The sequence below is a fragment of the Scleropages formosus genome, chromosome 17 (assembly GCF_900964775.1).
Source record: "Scleropages formosus chromosome 17, fSclFor1.1, whole genome shotgun sequence".
In the NCBI taxonomy this organism is placed as follows: Eukaryota; Metazoa; Chordata; class Actinopteri; order Osteoglossiformes; family Osteoglossidae; genus Scleropages; species Scleropages formosus.
In genome coordinates, this window is record NC_041822.1 from 25,041,083 (window position 1) to 25,051,979 (window position 10,897).

At 47.2% G+C, this 10,897-nt stretch overlaps 1 protein-coding gene across 13 annotated transcripts in view; it reads right to left on the reverse strand.

The window, feature by feature from the left end:
• Nucleotides 1-3,434, reverse strand: part of ncor2 (nuclear receptor corepressor 2) — a 98,420-nt gene extending 94,986 nt beyond the window's left edge. For 8 of the 13 annotated variants that reach the window (XM_029259433.1, XM_029259431.1, XM_029259439.1 and 5 more), the window contains exon 1: nucleotides 3,134-3,434. The gene's annotated coding sequence lies outside the window, so the exon portion shown is untranslated. The remainder of the gene's footprint in view (nucleotides 1-3,133) is intronic. The other 5 variants (XM_029259430.1, XM_029259436.1, XM_029259441.1 and 2 more) reach the window with 1 other exon arrangement.
• Between the last annotated feature and the right edge of the window lie 7,463 nt (nucleotides 3,435-10,897).

Here is a 10,897-nt window from a genome sequence, read left to right on the forward strand (position 1 = left end):
ATACAGGCGCTCCTTCTGATCCTGTTATTCAAACACTTGTCTGACATAATTCACAACACTTAGTGATCCTCTCTGAGAAACTATACACAGGATGAGGGCTGGATATCACGCTAATTGCAAGAATTTCACCGCAAAGAAGGGAAAAAAAAAAAAAAAAAAAAGGCTAATAAAAGCATGGATCTCCAGCCACTCATCTACCTCACCCCTTGGGCATACTGTTGCAAATGTTACCCAGGGGTGACTGACACCGTTTGCATATGACAACCAAACCGCAGCAGTGACCCACTGCCACAGCTTTCAGAAGAGCACAGTACCTAAAGCCACCTTTTCTGCCTTTGAAATGCCAATATAAATGGTAACAACATACTTTTGGAAGCTGGAAAGCAGACAAGCAGACACAAACCCCAACACGCACATGGGACTGCATAACCCTCACTAATCCACAAACACTTCTATCCAGAAGCTGTGCCAACACAACATAGCAACGTAGTCCATTTCCTTTTATTCTGCTTGTCTAACAACACTTTAGTTCAAATTTCAAACTCGCAGCCAGAAACTCATTAATCTAGTAGTTTCTGTACAATTAACCCAACAAGAATCATTCAGAATGATGTGAAAAAGGAAGACCCTATTTAATTTCTAAGGTTTTACTTTACAGCAAAACTATCCATTTTGTCCTCACCACTTCTGTACAGTAGGTAAGTAACAATCATCATTATTTATTCAGAAAAAAAAATCTATCATGCTGAAGCCATGTGTGGAAAAGTCAACCCCAGGATTTAGAAGCTTGTAGAAGTCCTTTTAGCAGCAATGAGCTGAATGAACAATTGAGCAATTAAATGTGCTGCATGAGTTTATCAGCCTCTTAGATTCTGGCCCAGTCCTTGCAAAACTGCTTCAGCTTATTAATGTTCAAAGGATTTGTTTATACACAGCTCTCTTAAAGTCCCAACACAAGATCTCAAAATTGTTGAGGTCTGGACTTTGACCTAGAAAACCCCAATTGGGTTCTTCTTCTGCTATTCAGTAATAGAATGGTGGACTTGAAATTACTGTCCACTTTAAGCTGCAAAAATGCCACAAGTTTATACAGTGTTTTCAGGTTATGTTTTCCCCTTAACATGCATAACAAACCATCTCCACTTTGGTCTCATATCTCCAGAGGAGTGTTTCAGAAGTCAGGTGCAGTTTGTTATATCATGCGGCAATGTTATTTCTTGAATGGAAGGGCTTTCGAAAGACTGCTCTTCCAGGAAAGCTATAGTTTTTCATAGTTTCTAAGGATGGAGTCGTGACCTTTAAAATTTACTGACAGAGATCAGCAGGTCCCTCAGTGTAGCATTTATGTTTTTTGCAACATCTCTGGGGTTACGTGGGGTTCGAGTCCTGCTCGGGGTACCTTGCAACGGACTGGTGTCCCTGACCGGGTGTGTCCCCTCCCCCTCAAGCCCCGTGTGTTGTCAGGTTAGGCTCCAGCTCACCGCGACCCTGCCTGGGACAAGCAATTTCAGACAGAGTGAGTGAGTGAGTGAGTGCGCGCGGGCGCACACACACAACTTCTCTGTACACCATACATTCTGATTTTTACATCCATTTGCTGGGATACTCACTCCAGGACAGACTGACAGCTGTCTTCAATGTAATCTATTTGTAAATTATCTTTCCCATTGTAAAATGATGGACGGCACGTTTGTAAATTCATTTATGACCATTCTCTGACTAATGAGCAGCAACAGTTGTTGCTCAGAGTTCACAGCATGTCCAGGACAAAACATATGTGTAAACAAACTGTCAGCACATATCATTTAATATCAATATTAGAGTAGAATTATGTGTGACGTATTCTGCTTCATTCTCTTCTGTTTCTATACCCAGGTGGTAACACTGTGCACTTGAGTAGATGCAGTTTCAGTGATCTTCTAAACTGATATGAAAGCAGGAAGGGTGCATGTATTTAAGAGTTGGCTTGCACGCTGACTTTTTTTGTTGACTGACTAATGATAAAGAAAAATCTGGTATTTCTCGAATGAGATTAGATTTATCTACTATTCAGATTCGATGATGATGACTAGAGGACTACTGTTAAGAGCCATGGAATCGATATCACCTCCCGTGACCACATGTTACCAGCGAGTTCTATCGTCCACTTATGTTCTTACTGTCGAAAGGTTGTGCTCATCGTCTCTGCGATTGAGTCCATCCATGTGGCTACTGCTCAATGTCACCTTTCTCCAACTTTTCAACGATCACCATCATCATCTTCAAGAGAATCCAATGTTTTTATGGCATGAGTAAAGTACGATAAAATCAGTGCAGTCATCGGTGCTTCCCATGAGCATTCTAGTTTAAATCTACCATCCACCTGTTTATTGTCTTGCTCATCCATGCACCATGGTCTCCTGAAGTCTCCTCCAGCACAGGTCAAAGGAGTCCATGTTTTTCCTGTCCTGCTGCTTCTGTGTGCGCGCAGCTTTCACAACATCCATGGAGAAAATAAGATTACGGGAACGATTCCAACCTTCTGTCCTAACACGTAGCCGCAGTAAAAAACTGTGTACTTTCTTTTTCAAATCTCTGCAGTGAGTGAGTTGGACGTTAAGACACAACAAACAATGACAGGAAAAGACACCTGGCCACGAGTCTCTCGACAGGGATTGCGATGGAAACGGAGCGGAGGCCACGAACACGAAGCAAGACGTTTCGCGCGTCCCGGTGGACGTGAACCCGGGTAAACCCGAGTTAAACCCGCTGACGCCGAGCGAGGCCAGGCTTCAGTTCTTCGCACGGAGCGAAGGCGAAGACTAGTCTAGTCTAGTCTAGACTAGACTAGTCTAGTGCAAGTGAGAAACGCGTTTCCTACCGGACACGTGAGGCGATAAAGCCTGGCTGGCGCTCGGGCTCACAGCTCTGCTCTGAACGCCGTGTTTTCCGCCGCTGTTCCCCCTTCCGTCCATGATTTTCAGTGTTAATACCCCCTCGCTCTCTCAGACTCAGCTAGCTAGCCGCTTAGCTGATAGCTACCGGGAGCTAACGCTTCTCGGATCTCCACAGTGGGAGGGGGAAAAACGCCCAACCCAGCCGGCCCGTCAATGCCAGGCTGGAACAGGGCGCCCACGTCGGTCGAGTGTCTTACCTCGTTCGGTTCGAGTCCAATTCGTCGGCGAACTCGGTTCGGCTCTGATTCGGTGTTTTTAGACCGGAGTAATCCACAAACACGAAGCCACCAGCAGCAACACCGCCGCCGTCTCTCCTCTCCTCGCTCGCGCTCTCTCTCGCTTTCGCTCCACCAACGGTCGTGTCTCGCGCTCGCTGAGGTAACGGCGCCGCGTCCCTCGCGGCCCCTCTCGCGGACTCTCCCGATAGGTCGCCTCGCTCTCGTGCTCCCTAGCTCGCTCGCCCCCCCCCTCACGCTCTGTCTCCGAGCTACATTAGCTGACGTGCTCGTCCACGCCGACGTGCTCGCTCTCGCGCTCCCTCTCCGGCTTCTCGCTCAGCCACTGGTTCAATGGCGGTGGAGCAGTTTTGTGTGGCGAAGCGTCATTTTGCTTCTTTCTTTATTTTTTTTTTCTTACGTTAACGAACTCACATTCAGAACACGATACCGTGCACAAAGATGAATTATGTTATTAAAAAAAACCTTTTGATCTGACGCCATAGTTATTCGGTTAGCACATTTTTTTAGCACTAAATCTGCTTTTATACCGACCTTGTATTTTTATGACACATTTTTAAGTGTAATAACTAATAAATAAATAAAGAAGAAAAAGGTACTGTGCAAATTAAAAGATGGGAGGTCACTACTACGGCTGTTTTTGCGAAGGCCGTGTAGGAAACGTTACATTTCTCATTGGCCCATCTTGTCCCTGTGTCCTAAGCGAAACGCTTTTATGGCCATAAAACCTGGACCTGGATCTGAACCTGGACCCGGACTCCCTTCCTGTCGGCTCTACACTCAGCTCGGAGGTTCTCGGTTCTGGGTCCGCTGTGGTGGAACGACCTTCCCCTGTCACTCAGAACTGCGGAAAGTCTGTCTGTTTTCAAGAAGGGTCTGAAAACCCACCCTTTTCCAGATCCACTCCGCCCAAGATCTCTTCAACTCATCTTTGCTATGATGTAACTGTTCACGCATCGTAACTCCAGAAGCATCCCCAGATACAACCTTTATTCAGCCACTACTGGTATTGTACTTGCTTATTTGTGTATCTTCTAATATTAAAAAAAAAAGAAAATTGGTGCGTGGGTATCGGGATTTGTCTATCCTGTGTCTTATGCACCTACTTGAACGATGAACCTCGGTGTAGCAAGTGGTCGGGAACAGACTAGGTTTACTTGAGACTCATGTCTGCAGCTATGTCTCCTCTCAATATAATGCATAAATTGTACTTTTGCCGAGATGTACGTTGCTTTGGACAAAAGCGTCTGCTAAATGAATAAATGTAAATGTAAATCTGAACCCCGACATCTACAGGACCTCATCACTCCCTACGGTCCAGTAAGAACACTGTGCTCCTCCACCTCTGGACACCCAATGGTGTCATTTCCAAGGACTCCAAAATTGAAAGAGCAGTGACACTCAGTTTTGTCCCCAACGTGGTGGAATCAGTTCCCTGTGTCCCTCGGAGCTGCTGAATCCCTCCCACATTCAAGACACGACTCAGACCCATCTCTTTCAGAGCCACTTCTCTGCTGATTTCCTGCCAGCTCCATAAAGGAGTACAACACACACACACACACACACACATTTTCTGAACCGCTTGTCCCATACGGGGTTGCGGGGAACCGGAGCCTAACCCAGCAACACAGGGCACATGGCTGGAGGGGGAGGGGACACACCCAGGACGGGACACCAGTCCGTCGCAAGGCACCCCAAGCGGGACTCGAACCCCAGACCCACCGGAGAGCAGGACCCGGTCCAACCCACTGCGCAATCGCACCCCCTCAGGAGTACAACACCATCTGCTATTATTTTCTATGTATTTGCTATCTGAATATAAAATGTAATCGGGGGGGCGCGGTAGGTTTAGCCTGTGCCTGCTGTGTGGCAGCTCTGGGATTCGAGCCTTGCTTGGGGTGCCTTGCAACGGATTGTTGTCCCGTCCCCTTTCAGCCTTGTGCCTTGTGCCTTGTGTTGCCACGAACCCCCTTTGGGATAAGCAGTTTTAGACATTGCATTGCATGTCACTTGTATAGGAACTACTGGAGGGGTGTGAACCAACATCATGGTGGTGTCGGACACACATGCTGTGTCCATAATCCTGTGTCTGTGTCCAGAGCTCTTTGTCTTTTTTTGATGCACTTCTGTTTACTCTGAGTTGAACAGCACCTTAAAGAAAAAGTCTGATGAATGAATGAATAAATGTAAGTATTTCTCTTTTTTTTTTATGAGTATAACTTAGATAGCTGCCCGTGTCTTTGAATCTAAGCTAATTTTGTGTGGTATCAACCAAGCTTGAATAATCTGTTGACGCTAAAATAAAAATGCAGGATAAGCATAGCAGCTTTAACCACAATGCTATCAGTTGATGTAATATAGAGAAGACTATCATCTTTGTCTTATTTCATAAGCCTTTGCCCTGATGAAACACATGCTTTATTATCTGCAGGTCACTTCTGATGATAACGTTGGACTGGAAGTGAGTCAAAAATGAGGGTTCATCTTCATCTGCTCTCTGTTAATAGAAGTATCATGGATTTCATATGCACCCCCATAATAATTTTGCAATCATATCTCATGTACAGTTCACTGAAAAGGGCTGAAGAGACTGTTTCATGCGAACGATACCAGTCCACGACTTTAATCTCGGATCACCGCATCCTTTGCACGCTCCCTCTGCATCCGTTTGTGAAATGTGTTCTAACTGAGCACAATTTTACACCATTTTGCCTCTGATAGAACCATGTTCTGTTTTTGCATGAGACATTTACATATGGAAATGTCGTGTAAGAAAAGTTCTAAAGTCAGTAACATTTTAAGCTTCCTTGGACACAGGTGCCAGCTGAATAAAGTTTAATACTAATAATTTAATTTTGTTTGCAGTTAACTTGACACGATACGACTTTATTTGAATGACAGATTAATAAAATTGGAATAACGCATATTTCCGTTTCGCAGAAACTGCAAGGTGTTTGCAAGGGAAATGATCAACAACAAATATAAGTAATTCCCACACTGTCAAAACAAAGCTTCACGAACAGCTCTGTGAACAAATCTACATTTGTCTACAGGCAGCTCCTGGAGGGATGTGAACAAGCAACACGCTGGTGTCAGACACACAAGCTACTCGTCCACAGTCCTGTGTCTGTGTCCAAAGCTCTTCGTTTGTTGTTGTTTATCCTCGGAGAAAAGCATCATTCTACTCTATTTATTTCCACATACGTACAGCATGATGTCCACCAACCCACAATGACCATTTAAACACAACACGTCACGCACTTATTTGAAAACGTGGTATATATACCACACAATATTACTGCTCACACGTTGTGGGCCCTCGCCAGTATTGCTGCGAAGGTATGTTGGACTCTGTTAACATAGATCACAGAATAAGCTGAAGAAGAATGGGTGCTGCAGGAAACGGAGGACACGGATTCTCAGCGTCTGCACTTGCGTGTCGCTATAATAGTGATTCACCCTAAGATGTGCTGGAAGGGAATCGTACAGAGAGATACCGAAAGACACTGGTATCTGACGACATACGTTTGCCGCACTGTGTACAGCGAACTCATTGTTTCTGCATAAAACCGTGTTGTTTGTTCTGTGAGTAAGAAGATGATTGTTGGGTGACCCTGAAGACACTGTGTCGCTGTGATTATGTGGAATCCAGGGTTACAAATTATACATGTGTGATTCGTGCTTCTCAGCTGGGCTTTTTTCTGCCTGCCACCCCCGTCACCCGCACCCACCCACCCACCCACACACACACACACACAGGAGGGAGGTAATGACTCCGTCAGATCTCCAAGCGGGACTCCGTGCTGCCGCACCCCCGGACCCCTCCGCCCCGGCCCATTTGGAGCCCACTGGGTGAGTGGACTGTGAATACAGTGTCCGGCGTGAAGGATGAGTCCGGCAAGATCACAGAGCCTCGTGCTGGGGCCTTTCCAGATGTGGTATGTGAAGGCCGGGGCCCTGTTAATGGTCCGAAACCTTAAACCCTCCAGCTCAGCTGACTCACAGCCCCCTGCCTTCACACCCTTTCACTCCAACACACACATCACCTACGAGTCACAATGCCCTTTCCGCTCATTGAAAGTAGCTGTGGCATAAGCATCATTTGAGCAGAAATCTTCAGCTTCGCAGCCCGTTTAGTGGAGCTGAGATCCCTGCAAAGCACCTATGATGATGAGTTTATATTTTCTTTATTTCTGGAAATCATGTATATAACAGATCCAGCAATGTCCAATCTATCTATCTATCCATCCATCCATCCATCCATCCATCCATCCACACTGTGGATTAAATGGCTCCGACCGCCAGGGCTGTGGACTTTGCTCTTCACAGACACACACAGGGTCAGGGACTGAACCCAACACATTACAGGTTCACTCTCAGGGCACCTTTGCTGACGAACCGCCACGTCTGCGAGGCAGGAAGTGATCAGCAGGAAAAGGAAACGCCACCACAGGGCCTCGGCGACTTGGCCACCGCGTGCACAGTGAGCGAGAACACGAGGCGGGACACGTGTTTGCGGCGGATGGGGAGCGACGGGAAGGTCGGGGCGTGGGGGGGCACTGGGAGCGCAGATTGACGTTAACCCGCCTTTCAATCACGTCCCCTTGTCGCGGGTTCCCCGGAGAAGCAGATAATTGCGCGCTGTGCTGGTGGCACGGGCTCCGCATTCCCAGCCCGTGTTAATTACCCACAACATTGCTGTGGCACACGGTAAAATGAGGTGTGATACCTGCTAATACCGTCCTTCTGCGTCCCCCCCGTGCACAGGCTGACATTAAGGAGGGGCTCACTTCTCTCGAACCCCCACGATGGCGGCAAGGCTCGTTAGAGCAGCGCGACGTTGGCGACGTCGAGAGCCCTTCAGTACCTGCGGTGTGTGTGTGTGTGTGTGTGTGTGTGTGTGTGTGTGTGCGCTGTACTGTTCTGCTTCTTACTTTGCGACATATTTAAACTGACACCTTTTCCTGCAAAAACGCTGCGCTGAGAAATGAGAAACACAGGTCCGTAAGACACACTGACAGTGTCTCCGCTGCTTGAACGTTCCGCTCACGGGCCACACACACCTATTGTTTTTTTTCTTCTTTTCTTTTCTTTTCTTTTTTCTTTTCTTTTCTTTTCTTTTCTTTTGAGCAATAAGTCTCTTTATTTTGCTTCTAATATCACTCGTGATGGGCATTTATGGGCACAATCATTTTATTTCATGTTGAATAAAAAGCAAATACACAAATAAACCATATTTTAACGACCGCATCATTAAAATATGGTTTATTAGTGTATTTGTTTTTTTATTATTGTTTCCTGAACAGCTCAGGGCCACAGGCACAAACAGGTGGCGACAGCACACTGAGAAAATGTGAATATGCCCACGTGTGTTGAGTGAGGGCTCAATATGCCACAGCTATGATCATGTAACACTTTCTAGAAACTTCCAGCAGGGTGTCCACACATTCCGGGATTCATTAGAATTGTCATGCAAATCAAGAGTCAGTTTTTCAAGTGGGAGAAATTTAAACTCTTCAGCGGCCCACATGTTTACAGGGAGAACATCAGGTGACGACCGCAGCGTAAAAATACGTCTTTGACAAACATGTCAGGGTATTTAGTGGAAATATAGTTTATGGCAGGGATGCGACAACTTGACAGGTATTGGGGGGCAAAAGTATGAGCAAAAGTTCTTTTTATCAAAAACGGTGTAAAACTCAGAGTAAAGAAAAGGTGGTGAAACAACAGATGAAGAGCTTTAGACACAGACATTGGATTAACAGATGACCCTTTTACTGGGGATGCACCCCCCATCACACCTCCGGTCTTCAAAAATACCAGAGTTGTTCACTGTGTGACACTTTGAGCCAATCAGGTGTGGAGACAAACCTGCTACATTTATTCATTTAGCTGATGCGTTTCTCTAAAGCACCTTACACTGTTAAAGTTACAGTTATTTACTCATTTATACAACTGGGTGACTTCACTGGAGCAATTCAGGGTAAGTACTGTGCTTAAGGGTACTACAGCTAGAGGGGGGACTGAACCTATGACCTCTGGTACCAAAGGCAAGAGCCATAAACACTTTGCTACCAGCTGTCTGCTACCCCCCTGCCCCCCTCCCCCATCTACATTTTCAGCTCTCGTTGGGAAGGATCTGTCATAGAACTCAGCATGTGATTAGTTAATATTTTCACTGGTCTGCGCACGCGAGCCGGAGCTGGCGAAGCCTCGACGTTCGGTGCCATCCATGGTGAGATGTTCCATGATGTTAGCGCCGGAGTGGATGGGGCTCTGTTTCCGTTCCATGTGCTGTAACTGCATGGGAGTGGAGGGTGTGTGTAGGGGGGAGGGTTCAGGCACCTCTCACCCCCCACACGCTTCTTCTGAAAGGCAGATTATCACTCCATGGCAGGTTGTGAGTGATCAGGCCGTTCCGAAGCTCCGGCCTTGGATGGGGGGAGGGTAATTTGCTAGGTAGAACAGCAAGTAGTGCTTCTGTCTAACAGGGCCTGGGTGGTACGAAAGGACATGGGTTTGATCCCCACTCAGTCTGTGTGGAGTTGCATGTTCTCCCTGTGTCTGTGTGGGTTTCCTCTGCATGCTCTGGTTTCCTCCCACAGTCCAAAGACATGCTGCTCAGCCTCATAGAGAGTGTGTGTGTGTTCCACTGATGTATAGATGAGTGACCCAGTGTAAGTAGTGTATCTAGCGGTGTAAGTCACCTTGATGAATAAGGTGTGTGGGCTGATAGCACTGTATAGAGTTCATTGGAAGCCACTTTGGGGAAAAAGTGTCTGATATCTGTAAATAGAAAACATGAAATAATTAGTAATTATTCTAACGCTGCTAGAACTGGGTCAGTTGTTTATTTCCATTTGCCTCCATGGCTTGGAGTGATGTTACGCCCAAATGTGGGGACTCCAGAATTATATGACAATGTTAATGGGATGGGGGGGGGGGCGCGGTGGCGCAGTGGGTTGGACCACAGTCCTGCTCTCCGGTGGGTCTGGGGTTCGAGTCCCGCTTGGGGTGCCTTGCGACGGACTGGCGTCCCGTCCTGGGTGTGTCCCCTCCCCCTCCAGCCTTACGCCCTGAGTTGCCGGGTAGGCTCCGGTTCCCCGTGACCCCGTATGGGACAAGCGGTTCTGATAATGTGTGTGTGTGTGTGTGTTAATGGGATGGGTGTAGTAGGTCAGATGTGACATAAACAGCATGTTGTCCCTCGAGGACCTTCTATTTCTACAGCAAATATCGTCTCGTTCTCTTCTTCATTAGGGAAAACAAAGAACACACAGATGCTGTGAGGTACACATTTTCTGCAGATGAAATCTACAGACTGACCGCAGCAGCAGGTGCACAAGTGCTGCGAGTCTGTGTTCGAGGGGCAACTGCGGCTCCTTCACATTCTGTACTCTCTGGTACAGCCTGGTATTACCGCGGGAAGGTCCCCCGACAAACGGCCACCGGCTCGTAGCAGAGCGTTGCATCCCCGCGCTCCGGAGCCGCCGGGAAACGCGTCACTGCAGACTAAGGCAGCCTGAATATTTTTAATTCTAGCCACTTGATCATCTTTTCATGGCTAATAAGGGCTCTGAAGGAGACAAGAAGCTGTTGGAGGCGAAGGCCAGCAAGAGGGACCCTGGGAGCCGTTGTCCCAGAGACCCCATCTCCCGGGACTTGTGAAGCAGGCATCCGTTGAGGCCTTCCAGACGAGCGCCCAAGAACCAAGCAATAGACCTG